At 34.6% G+C, this 20,000-nt stretch overlaps 1 long non-coding RNA gene across 1 annotated transcript in view; it reads right to left on the reverse strand.

The window, feature by feature from the left end:
* Positions 1–13,272: 13,272 nt before the first annotated feature.
* The window catches only part of LOC137636955 (uncharacterized), a 15,947-nt gene continuing 9,219 nt past the window's right edge, over positions 13,273–20,000 (reverse strand). Inside the window, exon 4 of the long non-coding RNA XR_011043315.1 lies at positions 13,273–16,036. This is a non-coding gene — a long non-coding RNA (uncharacterized lncRNA). The remainder of the gene's footprint in view (positions 16,037–20,000) is intronic.

Raw genomic sequence — 20,000 nt, forward strand, 5'->3', positions numbered from 1 at the left:
AAAATTAGTCTTGCCAATAAATAATTACCTAATCTTTGATGGTCCTCGAGACTATAGTCATGTGCATATTTGTCCCTCGAAAGGATTTGAGTTTGACATTCCTGTTCTGGAGTGTTAAGTCAATGAGTAATATTATCTGTGAATTTATCAGTACGTGTGACTGCTGGGTTATTAGCTTTGTGCTTTACACACTAACTTCTAAAACTTATTATATGCATTGTTGAAAATTCTTGGAACTGTAACTTCAAACCATTTCTTTAATTATTCTTCTACTTTTTTAACTCATCCAATTTAGACTTTGTTTATGGTTTATTTCAAAGTTTAAATAAATCTAATTTTATTTTGAGATTAGCTTATTTTTGTAATATTACTTTTATAAATACTATTCAATAACTTTTTGTTGGTCTAACTAATGTCTGGAGAGTTCGTGATGTCGAAGTTGGTTTCCATATTGAGACATTCAAAATAGGCAAAAACCTTATTTAGTTTTAACTTGAAACATCTTTATCCCTGTTCTATAGTACAAGCATTGACCTCATAGCTACCTTTATTTAGATAATTGCTGGCTAAAACCCTACTGAATTTCAACTTATACCATCTGTCCCTGTATTGTAGTACAAGCATTGAGGCCATAGCTATCTTTATTGAAATGTTTGCTAAAGAGAATCCTGTCAAATCTGATTCAGTAAGAAATTGACTAAAGTTTCTGCATGAATATTTGTCTTTAGTGTTTTTCAATTATAATTTTGCTGTTTAAAACCTTCATAAGTCCGTAATATATTAAGATTTAGCGAGTTCTTAATTTGATAAGTTTTGATATGTTATGCCACAAGCCAGTGAGAATTAAAGTAAAGTTATTCTAAATTATCAAAGCCATTTTGGAATCCTCTATACGTAATGGTATCTGATGGAGATCTGTTGAATTACTGATAATACCAGAGAAATTGCTTATCAAGTCTCTCTCTCTCTCTCTCTCTCTCTCTCTCTCTCTCTCTCTCTCTCTCTCTCTCTCTCTCTCTCTCTCTCTCTCTCTCTCTCTCGATAATATACAATTCAGATTTTTAGTAAGTTCCTGTTCTGTTGAAGAAAAACTTGTTGAAATTTATTTTAATTTCAATGAAGATAAGACGTAATTTTTTGTCAATTTTTCTCCTTGTTTTGTTCTCAGTAGTTACTTTTAATATAAATTTAATTAAATTTTTAAAAGAAACATCCTTTGTGGAACATTACAACAGTCACACGTAAGATCCTTGTTTAAAATAGCTGAGAAATTGTCCTAAACTTTATGGTCTTGGAGTTGTTAGTTTTGGATAGTAAGCCTTAGAATGACTACACTGTTTTGCACGAAAATAATTGATTTTCAGCAATGATTTCATTGAAATTTCATGTAATGACCTTATTCACGTGATCTGCTTCACACCAATAGTTACGTAATGTAGGTCAAGTGACTTGATTGAAAGACTTAAGGACATAAGAAAGATTAAAGCTTCAGTTTAGGTATTTGGGGATAAATTGTTAAAGACTTTAGTTTTTAAAAGGTTTGAAGTTATGGCAAATTTATAAATTAATGGTAGAGTTATAAGATAAGAGAATGGGTAGATAAACAATGTTAAGAACTATTATCACATTAATTATGTATATTCTATTCATACATTACTGTATCTTCTATTCATACATTATTACTGTATCTTCAAATTTATACATTACCACTGTATCTTCTATTCATACATTACTACTGTAGTTTCTATTCATAGATTACTACTACATCTTCCATTTACACATCACTACTGTATCTTCTGCTTATAAAATGCTACTGTATTTTGTAATTTTGATCTGAAAATACATCTGTTTTAACAATGAAAAACACAGAAAAGACATTAGCCATGTAAAGTACAAGAGATTTGTAATCGTAAAGTAAAATACATTATAGAAGACATAAAAAATGTCCATGGCTTAGCAGTGAATGCCTCAAGATGTCTTCTATAATGTATTTTACTTTACCATTACAAACCTCATGCATTTTACATGGCTAATGTCTTTTCTGTGTTTTTTATTGTTAAATAGCTGTATTTCTTTTCAAAATTACATAATACAGTAGAAATTTATAAGTAGAAGATACAGTAGTGATGTAAAATGGAAGATGTAGTAGTAATCTCTGAATAGAAAATACAGTGGCAATGTATGAATAGAAAATACAGTATTAATGTATGAATAGAAGATACAGTAGTAATGTATGAATAGAAATATACAGTAGTTATGTATAAAATAGAAGATACAGTAATAATGTATGAATGGAAAATACAATAATGTATGAAAAGATACAGTAATAATGTATGAATGGAAAATACAATAATGTATGAAAAGATACAGTAATAATGTATGAATAGAAGATACATTATTAATGTGTAGGAAAGCTGAAAAAACTGACTAATTTTGTAAAATTAATTACAATGTATATAATTATGAAACTAAAACTGTAAATAAAAGAAATAAAAGCTTAAATAAAATTTATTTATTTTCATTACATCCATAATATTAAATATATTGAACAATATATATATAAAAAAAATAAAAATTTCCAATGACCCGGAGTGTTCTCCTTAATCTAACGTTCATATGACAGTGTGTTCTCCCCAGTCGTCCCCCTCCCTCTTCTGGTACCAGTAAAATGCCTTCATTCTCTCTCCTCTGAAATACCAGTGAGCTCATGAAGTATATAAACCTTGTTTTTTAACTATTATAAACCACAATTGTTCATTTGTATGACTGGTTTTATTCCCTTCCAATGTACAGAACTCGTTCACTCTTCCACTGGTAAAATGAGAGAAATATATGCTGTCTTGGTATGTTAGTATTATTAAAATGAAGACTATTTACTATGGTAATTCATTTTCAGTCCAATTCTTAAAGTATATTTATTCCTGACAACTCTCGTCTTGTGATGATAATTCATTTTAGCCTCAAATTCAGTAAAAATAAGCTACTTTATTAACTCTGGGTTTAAGCATAGTCGACAAAGAGTCGACTATTTTCGGTTTTATTTTTAAATTATGAATTAAGAAAAACAAATACGTTTAGATAATGTCTTTTATTGTAGAAGATTGGTTGCCATACACAAAACAGGTTTCAATACACTTAAGAAATATTAAGTATACATATGAATATATTACAATCACAAACTATATCAAATTCTTTAATCCCGTTTGCTCTTAAACTAAACCAACGACAGAAAATCATAGAAAATGGACATTTTAGATCCCGTAACATGGGATTCTAAAGTATTTTGTTATCTTTGATTTTTCTGAACATTGGAATGAGTTTGAAGTACAAATTTGGGGATTACAAGTGTCATAATTGTGTAAATTAGTTTAAGTTTCCAATAAAAAAAGAGAAGGAAATGGAAAGCCCACCAAGGCCCGCCCCTTCCCACCTGGCAACAAAAGACTAATTAGGCATTTTGCTTTTGTGAACGAACAAAGTCACCAGGCCCTTGAATGCTTTCCATTTCCTTCTCTTTTGAAATCTTTTATTGAAAATCTTAGACATTAATGCAATGATTGTGAATTAAATACGCCAAGAATAGTATTTTTTTTTTTCAAGATAATGTTATAGTTCTAATTTTGACATTTTAAATGATAAACTTTAAGCAGTGACAGAGCAAGGGGAATTTTTTCTGAAATCTATATTTTCATTTAGAAACAATAATTAAATGAAAACATCTGGGTGGAGGGAGTGGAGACCCCATCAGTCTTATATTACAATTCCACCACGATCAATTACTCCAGAAACCTTTTGCCCTCTCAAAAGCAGACAGGAACCACAACTGCCCAAAGGCATCTCTCTCATCCGTCCCATTTCATGTGCAGGATTGAGTCGGGTAAAGGAGAAGACACGTGCAAACCACTGCCCTGGCTATCCTCACTACTCCTCCTAGCAGATAGGCAGATCGGACCGAAGTACACATTAACCTTGCACGTGGACCACAAAAAATCAATTCAGTTCCATGTGTAATACATTCTCAAATAAGTCCCCTTTTAGAAGCTACGTGTAGAGAACCTAATTTAAAGTTTTCTTAAACCCTAAACAACCCTTAACATAATATTAGGCCTACCTAAAAAGCTGAACACCCCTTAAACTAACAGTGGGCCTACCCAGAAAGCTGAAAACCACTTAAACTAACAGCAAGCCTACCTACAAAGCTGAAAACCCCTTAAACTAACAGCAAGCCTACCTACAAAGCTGACCAACCCTTAAACTAATGGTAGCCCTACCTATAAAGCTGAACAACCCTTAAACTAACAGTAGGCTTACCTACAAAGCTGAAAACCCCTTAAACTAACAGTGGGCCTACCTACAAAGCTGAACACCCCTTAAACTAACTGTAGGCCTACCTACAAAGCTGAACACCCCTTAAACTAACTGTAGGCCTACCTACAAAGCTGAACCACCCTTAAACTAACTATAGGCCTGCCTCCAAAGCTGAAAACCCCTTAAACTAACAGCAAGCCTACCTACAAAGCTAAACAACCCTTAAACTAACCGTAGGCCTACCTACAAAGCTGAATAACCCTTAAACTAACAATAGGCCTACCTACAAAGCTGAACAACCCTTAAACTAACAATAGGCCTACCTACAAAGCTGAACACCCCTTAAACTAACTGTAGGCCTACTTACAAAGCTGAACACCCCTTAAACTAACTTTAGGCCTACCTACAAAGCTGAACAACCCTTAAACTAACAATAGGCCTACCTACAAACCTGAACACCCCTTAAACTAACAATAGGCCTACCTACAAAGCTGAACAACCCTTAAACTAACAATAGGCCTACCTACAAACCTGAACACCCCTTAAACTAACAATAGGCCTACCTACAAAGCTGAACAACCCTTAAACTAACAATAGGCCTACCTACAAAGCTGAACACCCCTTAAACTAACTGTAGGCCTACTTACAAAGCTGAACACCCCTTAAACTAACTGTAGGCCTACCTACAAAGCTGAACAACCCTTAAACTAACAATAGGCCTACCTACAAACCTGAACACCCCTTAAACTAACAATAGGCCTACCTACAAAGCTGAACACCCCTTAAACTAACTGTAGGCCTACCTACCAAACAGAGATTTTACTTAAGTGTTACATTGCCTAGTAATTATTCCTATCATACACACACACCAACTAATCGAACAGTAGGCCTACTTGATAAAAATTAGTCTACAGTATGAAACACACACACATACACACACACACACACACACACACACACACACAAACACTTCTGCCTAGCCCTGAATAAATTCTATTGATATTACCTGCTCCTAAACATCTCTTACTAAAACTATGGACAAGCTTAAGATTTTGAATTATTCGGACTCCTTCTCTTATATGAATACTTTTAAGTCAAGTCTACCTTTAATGAAATATCTTCGGCATTATAAACTTCGAATTTACGATCTTAATAGTCAGCAGATTCTTTAACAATTTGGAAAAATAGTTACATTAAACCCCATCATGTGAAATATAATTTTAATCTGAGTTTCATTATCAGAAAGTCATCATAGAATTACTGATATCATAATGTCAAAGTTATAACTTAGGAAAATTATATTAGGCCATTGTGTGGTTTGAAAAGGTTATTAGTAATGTAAAAACATCCAACTGGTTGGCTTCTAACCAAAATGTCTGCATATGGACTATCATGAGTACTGAAGATAACTGAAATTTGATTTGAAAATTATTAATCCCAAGACTTGCAAAATATCTATATTTCAATGGGATGAACTAATGCCTTTAGTCCTTCATAAAAATCAATTCCATTTATTAAAAGAAACTCTTGAATAAAAATCAGAATTATACATTAGGTATTATTTGTAAATTTCATTGCTTAGGGTAAAAGCACGAGCCTTAAATTTGTCCTATAATAACGAATTGTGGGGAAAAAAAACCTTAAGCTTGTCCTTCATATTATTAAAGAATATTTCTATTTCTATATATTTCACACTCGCCACCTTTCCTATCGCCTCATCTTAATGTGGCCAGGTAAGAAGTTGATAATTTTGACAATCTATAGATCAAAACAATTAGGATATACCAATCTGGTAAGGTGATCAACTGATTAAGCTACTATTGAAGAAAAAAAATCTTCAGATTTAATCTTGAAAGAATTAATACAAAGATGAGTGAAATTACTTTAAAATGATTAACCATTGGATTTGATTTTTCATATATGCATTCAATTACTCATTATAATAATCTTTAAAATCTACGATTCAACTATGAAATAAATTGAAACACCAGAATTATTTGATTTGAAACGTCCCTTTGGCCAAGAATTATTTGATTTGAAACGTCCCTTTGGCCAGGAATTATTTGATTTGAAACGTCCCTTTGGCCAAGAATTATTTAATTTGAAACGTCCCTTTGGCCAATTATGGAAGGAAACTGATATTGTCCTTCGTGAAATAAAATAGATTTTTACAGCTGCGTACTGAACAAAGTTTACCCTAATTTCAATATTTAAACTGACAATCTCCTATGATTTAGACTAAATCTAGATTCAATTTTTGGCGTTAACCTGAGGTAAAGACACTTGCTAACCTTGATTTAACCCAACCAAAACTAATCTAAGTGTCTCACTAAGATAACCTTTACACAGATCTATTAAAGTCAGCAACCAATTAAACTAATTTTCACTAAAGACAACACTAGCAAGAAACTATAACTCCTTTTCTGTAGACTAGATCCTCCTTGCAGCACTTACACCAGACATCATCCAACCACTCGTTCATTGCTTGTTGCAAAAATACTGATGTACAAGGAATGTAATGTCCTGCATCAATTAATTCCTAAATTCAATCCAAAGGTTTGATTTTAAGTAGTAGAGTAGGAACATAAGTGGTAGAGTAGCAACATAAGTGGTAGAGCAGCAACTTAAGTGGTAGAGTAGGAACATAAGTGTGTAGAGTAGGAACATAAGTGTGTAGAGCAGCAACATAAGTGTGTAGAGCAGCAACATAAGTGGTAGAACAGCAACGTAAGTGGTAGAACAGCAACATAAGTGGTAGAACAGCAACACAAGTGGTAGAGTAGCAACATTAAATGGACTCTCAAAGCTTACTGTCGTGAAACTTCATAAAAATTAGATTTAAAAAGATTGTCGTAGTTACATAGTGACAAACTGACCTTTTTCTTGTCCCCTCAAGTTACTTAAAGATTACGGTAATATCAATGCAACCGCAGACATTTGAAGAGTGTACTGAACACTATTTTGAGAAAACTATAATTCCACTTAATCCTGTATAAATTTTAGAAATGCTTAACCAAGAGCAGGTTAAACTAAATCAAATTGAAGCCATACGATTTAACCCTGTATAAACATCCCCTAAGCTAGGTTACCTAATCCTGAATTACACAAACAATGACTTTAATAATCCCTTAATTCCCTTAATCAACATTGGAAGTAACTCCCAAGCACAAATACTAACTAAAACTATACTAACAGCAATATATTCAAGAATGTATTACACACTTCTTCTAAAATGACTACAGCAGTTCTTTATCCCTCCTTTATGTCCTGAACAGAAACAGTAGGAATCAGATATCTTGGGACATTTATAGTCCCAGCTGAACCCCTTTTCAGAGAGCTCGGGGATCTCAGTGTAATGGAAAGCACTGGAATGCAAGACTGACTGTCAACACTTCTTAAAATGATCTAAAAATTTAAAATTACATTAATTAATCTTTCTAACATTTTGAATTTTCATTGACTGATAAAATTTAAACATTACAGTTACTAATTTCACATTAACATTGAAATTTCACATATTCTTGGACAAATTTTAAATCAGTCTCTTGACAAAAATAATTTCACAACTCAATTTACACAATACATGACAAATTTGATATAGTTTGAAATTACAGTGTATACATAACAGAAACCTGTTCAATTTGACACTACAATCTCCTACAATTAAGAATTAAAGATTTTTAAGAATAAATTTTAAACAATTTCAAAAATATTAAAAAGTATGAAACAACATTTTTTAAATCATTTGAGGCTTTAAGATCCTTTAACAAGGCTGAATGATTATCATGACTAGAATTGACAAGACAGAATATACTCTGATAGGATTTCAAGGAAATCAAATTGGACTAAACATGTTCACCATAGCACGCAGTCTAGCATTTTGACAATACAACATAACCAAGTTAACAATATTCTTCTCTCATTAAACCAGCAAAAGAATGAACGAGTTCCGTACATGGGAAGCTCATAAACAGCCTAAATGAACAGTGGTTCCAGTCAAAAGCAAGATATATACTTCATGGGCCCTCTGGTCTTTCAGTGGTCAGGAATATGGCAAGTACTGATACCAGAAGAGGGAGGGGGACAGATGGGGAGGGAGGCTCAGTCATATGAACGTTCCCTTTGTTTTTTAAATCTTTCCAAATTGGGAGGTGGATGGATCAAGGAGTGGGAATGGGAGTTTTGAAACTTTAGTTATGTATTAGAGTGAACAATCTGATTCGAAGCTGTTGCAAGATTTCACAAAATACTGCCCTGAGTCATTTTTGAAATTCAAAGTTAATTTCAAGGTATGTTCATTTAAGAGAAGATGAGGAATAACACTAATACTAGCCAAAGCCCTAACATTTTACATATTCACATACTAGCCATCACACTTCCTAGCCCTATTAGCTCTTTCACGTGAATGTCCTCCTATCCATTTCAAACAAATGCCCTCCTATCCATATCACTCCGAAGCTCTCAAAGCCATTTCACACCAAAGCCCTCATAGCCACTTCACACCAAAGCCCTCATAGCCATTTCACACCAAAACCATCCTAGTCATTTCACACCATAGCCTTCCTAACCATTTCACACCACAGCCTTCCTAGCCATTTCACACCACAGCCTTCCTAGCCATTTCACACCATAGCCTTTTTAGCCATTTCACACCATAGCCTTTTTAGCCATTTACAACCAAAGCCCTACTAGCTATTTAACACCAGATCCCTACTAGCTATTTAACACCAAAGCCCTTCTAGCCATTTCACACCAAAGCCCTCCTAGCCATTTCACACCAAAGCCCTCCTAGCCATTTCACACCAAATTCCTCCTAGTCATTTCACACCAAAGCCCTCCCAGCCATTTCACAACAAAGCCCTCCAAGGCATTTCACAACAAAGGCCTCCTAGCAATTTCACACCAAAGGCCTTCTAGCCATTTCACACCAAAGCCCTCCTAGCCATTGCACACCAAATTCCTCCTAGTCATTTCACACCAAAGCCCTCCTAGCCATTTCACACCAAAGCCCTCCTAGCCATTTCACACTGAAGCCCTCCTAGCCATTTCACACCAAATCCCTCCTAGTCATTTCACACCAAATCCCTCCTAGTCATTTCACACCAAATCCCTCCTAGTCATTTCACACCAAATCCCTCCTAGTCATTTCACACCAAATCCCTCCTAGTCATTTCACACCAAATCCCTCCTAGTCATTTCACACCAAATCCCTCCTAGTCATTTCACACCAAATCCCTCCTAGTCATTTCACACCAAAGCCCTCCTAGCCATTTCACACCAAATCCCTCCTAACCATTTCACACCAAATCCCTCCTAGCCATTTCACACCAAAGCCCTCCTAGCCATTTCACACCAAATCCCTCCTAACCATTTCACACCAAATCCCTCCTAGTCATTTCACACCAAATCCCTCCTAGTCATTTCACACCAAATCCCTCCTAGTCATTTCACAACAAAGCCCTCCCAGCCATTTCACAACAAAGCCCTCCCAGCCATTTCACAACAAAGCCCTCCTAGCCATTTCACAACAAAGCCCTCCCAGCCATTTCACACCAAAGCCCTCCTAGCCATTTCACACCAAATTCCTCCTAGCCATTTCACACCCAAGGCCTCCTAGTCATTTCACACCAAAGGCCTCCTAGCCATTTTACACCAAATCCCTCCTAGCCATTGCACACCAAAGCCCTCCTAGCCATTTCACACCAAATCCCTCCTACCCATTCCACACCAAATTCCTCCTAGCCATTTCACACCAAAGTCCTCCTAGCCATTTCACACCAAAGGCCTCCTAGCCATTTCACACCAAAGCCCTCCCAGCCCTTTCACACCAAAGCCCTCCCAGCCATTTCACACCAAAGCCCTCCCAGCCATTTCACAACAAAGCCCTCCTAGCCATTCCACACCAAATTCCTCCTAGCCATTTCACACCAAAGCCCTCCTAGTCATTTCACACCAAATCCCTCCTAGCCATTTCACACCAAAGCCCTCGCAGCCATTTCACACCAAAGTCCTCCTAGCCATTTCACACCGAATTCCTCCTAGCCATTTCACAACAAAGGCCTCCTAGCCATTTCACAACAAAGCCCTCTTAGCCATTTCACAACAAAGCCCTCCTAGCCATTTCACACCAAAGTCCTCCTAGCCATTTTACACCAAAGCTCTCTTAGCTATTTCACACCAAATTCCTCTTAGTTATTTCACACCAAAGTCCTCCTAGCCATTTCACACCAAAGGCCTCCTAGCCATTTCACACCAAATCCCTCTTAGCCATTTCACACCAAAGGCCTCCTAGCCATTTCACGCCAAATCCGTCCTAGCCATTTCACACCAAATCCCTCCTAACCATTTCACACCAAAGCCCTCCTAGCCATTTCACACCAAATCCCTCCTAGTCATTTCACACCAAAGCCCTCCTAGCCATTTCACACCAAATCCCTCCTAGCCATTTCACACCAAAGTCCTTCTAGCCATTTCACACCAAAGTCCTCCTAGCAATTTCACACCAAAGCCCTCGCAGCCATTTCACAACAAAGCCCTCCTAGCCATTTCACATCAAAGTCCTCCTAGCCATTTCACACCGAATTTCTCCTAGTCATTTCACACCAAAGTCCTCCTAGCCATTTCACAACAAAGGCCTCCTAGCCATTTCACAACAAAACCCTCTTAGCCATTTCACACCAAAGCCCTCCTGCCATTTCACACCAAAGCCCTCCTAGCCATTTCACACCAAATTCCTCTTAGTTATTTCACACCAAAGTCCTCCTAGCCATTTCACACCAAAGGCCTCCTAGCCATTTCACACCAAATCCCTCCTAGCCATTTCACACCAAAGGCCTCCAAGCCATTTCACGCCATATTCCTCCTAGGCATTTCACACCAAATCCCTCCTAGCCATTTCACACCAAAGCCCTCCTGCCATTTCACACCAAAGCCCTCTTAGCTATTTCACACCAAATTCCTCTTAGTTATTTCACACCAAAGTCCTCCTAGCCATTTCACACCAAAGGCCTCCTAGCCATTTCACACCAAATCCCTCCTAGCCATTTCACACCAAAGGCCTCCAAGCCATTTCACGCCATATTCCTCCTAGGCATTTCACACCAAATCCCTCCTAGCCATTTCACACCAAAGCCCTCCTAGCCATTTCACACCAAAGCCCTCCTAGTCATTTCACACCAAAGCCCTCCTAGCCATTTCACACCAAATCCCTCCTAGTCATTTCACACCAAAGTCCTTCTAGCCATTTCACACCAAATCCCTCCTAGCTATTTCACATCACCTCGTCTGCCAACGATCACCTAAATCTATTCACTATTCTGTATTATCCAGCAATGTTTAAGTCCTACTTTGATTCTTAGTATTTAAATCTATACGAATCAACAAATCAGCCTTTTGACCTTCCAAAAAGCACAAAAGTTTAAAACTATCTTTCCTAAACTTAAATTTAAGCTTCTCTAACAATATCTTATTCAAATCTGAAAGACATGTACAGTAACTTTTTCTTTTACATGTATCATATACCTTTTTATTTCATTCAATGTATACTCCTAAAATCCTCTATAAACTACTCTAGTCACACACACACACAGAGAGAGAGAGAGAGAGAGAGAGAGAGAGAGAGAGAGAGAGAGAGAGAGAGAGAGAGATATGGAAAACAAACCTTATAATGTTACCTTATAATCTATATGTATTCTTTAGTGATAATGGAGAGAGAGGGAGGGAGAGAGAGAGAGAGAGAGAGAGAGAGAGAGAGAGAGAGAGAGAGACTTAAGATTTTTAAATGGGGAGGGAGGATGGACATTTTATCAAATACTAAATCTCACAAAATTAAGTATAAAAAGTGGGATAAGTTTTTATACAAAATCTAGATTTTTAAATGTAGGACCAATGCATTTAAACTTTAGATTTCTTCAAATACATTTGTCAATTATTACCCTTTATGAAATCTAAAATACAATGTGGGGGATCAACTATCCAAGGTATAATTTTGAAACTTGAAAGTGTTTTGGGTTAAAGAACCTTAAGCTTATAGGACAGAAAGAAAAATTGAAAGGCTAAACACACCTTGAAATAACATTTTTTTCGCAGCTCAATTTAAATGCCCCAAAAGGAAATAAACTATGTATACTTATCAAACTAAAATATTTCCATCAACTGAAAGTTTTGATACCGGATAATTCAGTAATCTTATAAAACCTTTTAATTCCTAATATAATAACATGTCTCATTCCATTGGATCAAATAAATAAATTCCGAAGATATCACTAGACTAAAATTTAACCTAAACAGCCCAGCCTCTATCTGAAATATCCCAGCCTCTACCTGAGAGAACTCCTACCTGAAATAACTCCTACCTGAAATAACTCCTACCTGAAATAACTCCTACCTGAAATATTCCAGCATCTACCTGAAATAGCTTACCCTCAACTGAAAGAACTCCTAACTGAAATAACTCCTACCTGAAATTACTCCTACCTGAAATTACTCCTACCTGAAATAGCTCCTACTTGTCATATCCTAGCCTCTAGAGAAATAACTCCTACCTGAAATAACTCCTACCTGAAATAACTTCTATTTGATATATCCTAACCTCTACGAGAAAAAACTCCTACCTGATAAAAACTACTACCTGAAAAAAAACTCCTACATAAAAAACTCCTACCTGAAAAAACAAGAAAAAAACTCCTACATGAAATAACTACATGAGAAAATCTCCTACATAAAAACTCCTACATGAAAAAACTCCTACATGAAAAAACTCCTACCTGAAAAAACAAGAAAAAAACTCCTACATGAAAAAACTCCTACCTGAAAAAACAAGAAAAAAACTCCTACATGAAATAACTACATGAGAAAATCTCCTACATAAAAACTCCTACATGAAAAAACTCCTACATGAAAAAACTCCTACATGAAAAAACAAGAAAAAAAACTCCTACTTGAAATAACTACATGAGAAAATCTCATACCTGAAAAATATCCTACATGAAAAAAATTCCTACATGAAAAAAAAAAAATCAATGAAAAAAACTCCTACATGAAATAACTCCTACCTGAAAAAAACTCCTACCAGAAAAAACTCCTACCTGAATAAAAACTCCTACATGAACTAACTCCTACATGAAACATCCTAGGTTCTACCTGAAATAGCCTGCCCTCTGCTGAAAGAACTCGTGCCTGAAATACTGCTACCTGAAATAGCTCACCTTCTACCTGGAAGAACTCCTACCTGGAAGAACTCCTAAATAACTCATACCCAAAATAACTCCTACTTAAATTAACTCCTACTTGAAATAGCCAAGCCCCTCCCTGAAATATCTTCTATCAGGACTACCAGAAATTTTAATGAGAATGAGATATAATTTAGCTCTAAAAAACTTCAGGTTAGCTTACGCAAGATTTCAATCTTAGTTATTGACATGGATTTAGATAGGCCTAAATTGATTTATAACTAAATTTTAGTCATCAACTATTCATTAAAGCAATTACTAATGGGAATTTAATGTATAAAAACTAAATTCATGAAACCGAAAATTTTAGAACTTAGGTAAATTAGTAAGCTAGCAATAGAACTTAGTACACTGTCCAAGACTTGAAACGTGAACTAGATATTTGAATCTTCATTGTGAAAAACTAGTTTATATAGGGACAACTCCCTACACCCAGACCCAAAAAGGTGTTCTAGAAGTTCCACTTCCTCTGCTCCAACTGAAGGACTTGACCAGGAGAGTCTGTATCCCATAGGACTAGTCTTTAATGTTCATCAACCTTTGGTTAAAGGGTTTGAAGCATCCCAGGAGAAGGCCACATTAACCTGAAAGTCAAAAGTATTAATAGGAACTCGCAGAAAATTGCTAATCAAGATTTATGAAGTACAAATTTAGTAAAGTTTTAAGTAATTTTTTAAGAAATAATATATTTCTAATAAATCAGTTCAATCGAAAACAAATTAGGATATCTTAAACCCCCAAAAGTAGGATATTTTAAGCCCCCAAAAGTAGGATATTTTAAGCACCCAAAATAAGATATTTCAAGTCCCCCAAAAGTAGGATATCTTAAATCCCCAAAAGTAGGATATTTTAAGCCCCCAAAAGTAGGATATTTTAAGCACCCAAAATAAGATATTTCAAGTCCCCCAAAAGTAGGATATTTTAATCCCCCAAAAGTAGGATATTTTAATCCCCCAAAAGTAGGATATTTTAAGCACCCAAAAATTGAGATATTTTAAGCCCCTAAAAGTTAGATATTTTAATCCCCCAAAAGTAGGATATTTTAAGCACCCAAAAATTGAGATATTTTAAGCCCCTAAAAGTTAGATATTTTAATCCCCCAAAAGTAAGATATTGTAAGCCCTAAAACTAGGATACTTAATCCCACAAAAGTAAGATTTTAGCCCCCAAAATAAGATATTTCAAGTCCCCCAAAAGTAGGATATTTCAATCCCCCAAAAGTAGGATATTTTAATCCCCCAAAAGTAGGATATTTTAAGCACCCAAAAATTGAGATATTTTAAGCCCCTAAAAGTTAGATATTTTAATCCTCCAAAAGTAAGATATTGTAAGCCCCAAAACTAGGATACTTAATCCCACAAAAGTAAGATTTTAGCCCCCAAAATAAGATATTTCAAGTCCCCCAAAAGTAGGATATTTTAAGCCCACAAAAGTAAGAATTTAGTCCTCAAATAAGATATTTTAAGCCCCCAAAAGTAGGATATTTCAAGTCCACTAAAGTAAGATATTCTAAGCTCCAAAACGATTAAGATCATTTAAGCCACCAAATTTATGATATTCTAAAGACCAACAAATTATTTTGGCAAAGAAATTAAAATATCTCAGGACAAAACATTAAGAACTAATAAAAAAAAAGATGTGCTAGAGTTCCTATATCGCGTTTTCAACATTAAATTCACTCAAATACAAGTAGAAAGACCTTTGCTAAAGCAAAATGAAACTAGGATGAATTAACACCTACAGTACACCACACATGGCGAACTGACATCACTACCCTCTTACAATAACAATGTAACTTCTTAAATGATTTACAGTTCCACACACTAACATGAAAATATTAGCAAAATTATGTTGATTTAAGTTTTGTCATATAAAAGGTTTAGAAGTGGGTAATTAATTTCACACCTAAACAGAGGTATAGAATTAAACTCTAAACTTACTTGAGTTTAAAACAAATTTTTAAAGAAAAAATAAAAAGGTATTTAATCTGAGTTTTTCAACTTACAAGATTAATTAAAAAGAAAAATCATTCAGCAGAAAATATGTATGAATTAATTTGATAAAAGCTTGCTAACCTACAGGAAATAGTTGAGAAAAAAAATGATAGTTTGATCAAACAAATCAGGTGAATCCTATGAGGTCTATCACTTCAGTTTCAAATTAAGAAAAAATAAATCTCACTGAAATTAAAACCAATTTCTAGAAATAAAAAGATCTCAAATATCTGCTATTTTACTCAGCGTAACCTAATATTGTTCTGTACGTGATTGAGGAACTTCATGCCATCACTAATTGCACAGAACCTTAAAACGAATATTTCACTATTCAAGCGAAGTTTACACCATCAGTTCACCCTTGATGGTGTCATACTTAACTTGGCAAATACAGAAGACAAAAGGATTCAAGCTCTTCTTGTAATTTCTCAACTTAAGGACAGCTTTTGTGTCCTTTTTCAGTCCTCATTTCCATTTGAATACCAAGTCAACTGGAGAGCAGTTCTGGAAAGAAATGGAAAGGACATTTTTACAAAATTTTCACTTTTGTCTACTTCTGTACTTAAACTAAATTTTCCCTTATTACTAGTTGACTATCTTATGTCAAAAGCTGAGTTTACTGCCAGGCATTAAAAAACTATTTACTCACAAGATATTCATGATAGCTCGAATGAATTATTATTATTATTATTATTATTATTATTATCATTATTATTATTATTGTTATTATTAGCTAAGCTACAACCCTAATTGGAAAAGCAAGATAATATAAGCCCAAATCCAACAAGGAAAAATAGCCTTGAGAGGAAAGGAAATATGGAAATGAATAAATGATATAATATGTAATGAACAATTTAAATGAAATATTTCGGAAACATCAACATTAAAACAGATATATCATATATAAACTATTAAAAGACGTATGTTTATTTGTTAAACAAATCAAAATTCATTGGTTGAATAGTCAAATTGTCAAAAAACACCACACCTCAATAAACTAGTGGCCACAAATGAGGGGTAACTAGTGCGCTGAGGAACATATCTACTGAAGAGTTTTTACCTTACTTCACTAGTTAAAATTTCTGTAAAATTTCACACATTACAAAAAAAATAGTAATGTTGAATGTTACCATGGATGTGGTTAACCTCTTAACAGGATTTCATTACTTTTCAAATCATTGCAAACTAAAACTGATAAGATTTTCCAGAAGAAATGTATCTTTTGATTTTTATAGATATCATGGTTACAGTTTGTGCCTTTATTTTATTTGACTTCCATTTTCAGTTTTATCCTAAACTTTTCTAATTTCTTTACAAGCTGAGCAAGACGAGGAAGTCTGCATGATTTGAAATTAGGGAGAGGCAAGATTTTTTTTGCAAACTGCTACATTGGCAATAGATTTTTGGATATTGAAGAGCCTGCACGTACTAATGTTTTTAGAAGACTTCATTTGTTTTTGCAGGGAAAGCTACATTGAAAATAAAACATTATTATCATTATTACTATAGTAGAACCAAACGAAAGTGGCGGGTGAGAGAAGCTCTTTTCTCAATGCATCGTATCTACATCAAAATATTTCGGACAGCGTGCTAGACTAATCCGGCTTTTTTTTTCGAGACGAATTTGAGAATTATCTTAACCTTTTAACTCCTGGTCATTTCCATTTTTATAGCTGTAGTTCTCAGTTTACTGGAATTATTTGCAATCACAGTTTTATGTACACTTTGCTTCCCTCATGACAACCAAGTTTTCTCTCTCTCTCTCTCTCTCTCTCTCTCTCTCTCTCTCTCTCTCTCTCTCTCTCTCTCTCTCTCACATACATACATACATACATATATACCTATATATATATATATATATATATATATATATATATATATATATATATATATATATATATATATATATATATATATATATATATATAATTCATGTATGTGGGCATGAAAACTTCTTAATAGAAAAATCTAATGTAAACTATGCCATCATTTCGATGTTATGTAGATTTTCATGTTTTATATTTCTATATTTCAGGCCATAATAAGAAAGGGTAGTTAAATGATATGCAGAATATGAACAAATGTATTTTATTATTAATGGAAAATGGGCTCGGTGTGTATAGTAAATACAGTCTATGGAAATAATTTTCATAGGCAGCCTCCATATAATAAAAAAAGATTACTGGTGATATGTAAATCTAATTTTCCTTCTCATTGTCGTCGTCATCGTCGTCGTCATCATCATCTGAGGAACCTATACTGATTATGAATGAATCAAGTAAGTGTTCTGCTGCGTCGTCTGGTTCACAATCATTTCTTTGTAAATTTCTCACGTGCTTCACAGCATTACTCCAATTTTCTTTACTAACCTGCTACAAAGCCTCTTGAAGTAGGGGTTTCATGTTGGCCATTTTAAAATAATTTTTCTTGGCAACATATTTTTTAACCTGTCCCCTGATCAATTCAATGGGGTTGTACTGGCAGTGATAAGGCGGCAACCTGACGATCCTATGACCATTTTCAAGGGCCATTTTATCTATCACATAGTCCTTTTCTATTCGAGAAGAACTTAACTTCACCATTTCAAGAAGCTCACTTTTTCGTAAGTCATCTGTCGGAATTTCTCCTTTTTTGATTAGCCACTCCTTTATAATGTGTTTTCTATCCGAAATCGTCGGTGCTTTATCAATGATTGCCGAATGGTAGGATGCGTTATCCATTACGATAACAGATGAAGGCGGGATCTTTGGTTGCAATTGTAATTGAAACCACTCTTCAAATACTTTGCTATTCATCTGATTATGGTAATCACCATCGTTGATTGCCTTAAAAATTAATGCTGCATTATGCACAAACCCTTCCTTTGTACCGGCGTGCACGACTATCAGTCTAGCCCCTTTGCCAGTAGGGGGGGTTAACCCCTATTGCTTTTTTTCTCTCATTTGTTGTCCAGCATTTCGTAACAGTATAGTTCTGATTTAGCCACGTCTCATCCAGGTACACGATAGGTTGATTTTCGTTTCCGTATACCTTCCTCATAACACGCAAAAACTTATTCCTTGCAGCTGACACATCACTTCTTTCTAATAAAAAATTTCTACCATTCACTTTCCCATAATGAAATCCGATTTCATGGAAGATTTTTCTAAGAGATTTACGACAACCCTTAAATTTAATGTCTTTGCAGGCTTCTTGCAAAACAGTAGTTATGGTTGGTAGCTCTTTTCTAATATAGAACCTTAACACTATTCGATCACTAGTCGAGGACGAATTCTTTTCTTATCTTTGAACATACGTTGTCCAAATTCTTTTTCGAAATCATGTCCTTCCTTAATGATCCTCTCAACAGTCCTTTTTGGAACTGCTGTTGCTTCACTGGTACGATCACAAACTTTTGCCACGTCAATCAAAGGAGCATTGTTTTTTCTTTTCTTTTCTTTAGTAAAATATCTGTGAACACTATCAACGATTTCCTTGGCTGAAGAAGAGAAAAAGCGCTTTGTAGAATTTGCCATTGTAAGTACTGTCGATTGACTGTCTACTACTTATCCGAATCACTGCTTTATATACGGAGAGATGAAGTACCAATTATATATAAACAAGGTTTGTTTGAAGTGACATTTATGGCTTTTGATGACACGATTGGAGTCCTAATCTTATAAGCTGAAAATTCATTCCTCAAGGGCTTAAGATATGAAAGGATAGATTGTGGGATTTAAATTTTGACCTAAGCTCTGGTCTGTTTTCCGATAATCCGGTGTTATTCATTTATCTAAAAGCTGACTTTATAGAATTATCAAGAAACTGACAGCTGTTGGATACCCTTCTCCTTTATGAATACTATGTCTTTTTATATATATATTCTCATTGTTGATTCTAAATGATGTCCCTAATGGAGGAAACTACTAACTCCAATCAAGTCTCTTGATTTTCCCTTCCTGGCTATACTACATATTTATGCTCATTACGCGTCAGCTTCCGTGATATATATATATATATATATATATATATATATATATATATATATATATATATATATATATATATATATACATATATATATATGTATATAACATATATATGTATATAATATATATATATATATATATATATATATATATATATATATATATATATACATTATATATATATTATATATATATATATATATATATTATATATATATATATATATATATATATATATATAAAATTAAAGATTGAAAAAAAAAGCTATGAAGAAGACTGACTGAACGAGGCCTCTCCCCTCTAAGACCTTAATCCATCTTCTGTTTCAGGAATTCTCTAATCCCCCCTGTCCAGGTGAAATGACCGAAATCGACAGATTTCCACACGATATATTCTGTGTCTCACCCGCCACTTTCGTTTGGTTTTACTATAGGTAAGCTACAACCCTAGTTGGAAAAGCAGGATGCTATAAGCTTAAGGGTTTAAATAGGGAAAAATAG

This window comes from Palaemon carinicauda, chromosome 3, assembly GCF_036898095.1.
Source record: "Palaemon carinicauda isolate YSFRI2023 chromosome 3, ASM3689809v2, whole genome shotgun sequence".
NCBI lineage: Eukaryota > Metazoa > Arthropoda > Malacostraca > Decapoda > Palaemonidae > Palaemon > Palaemon carinicauda.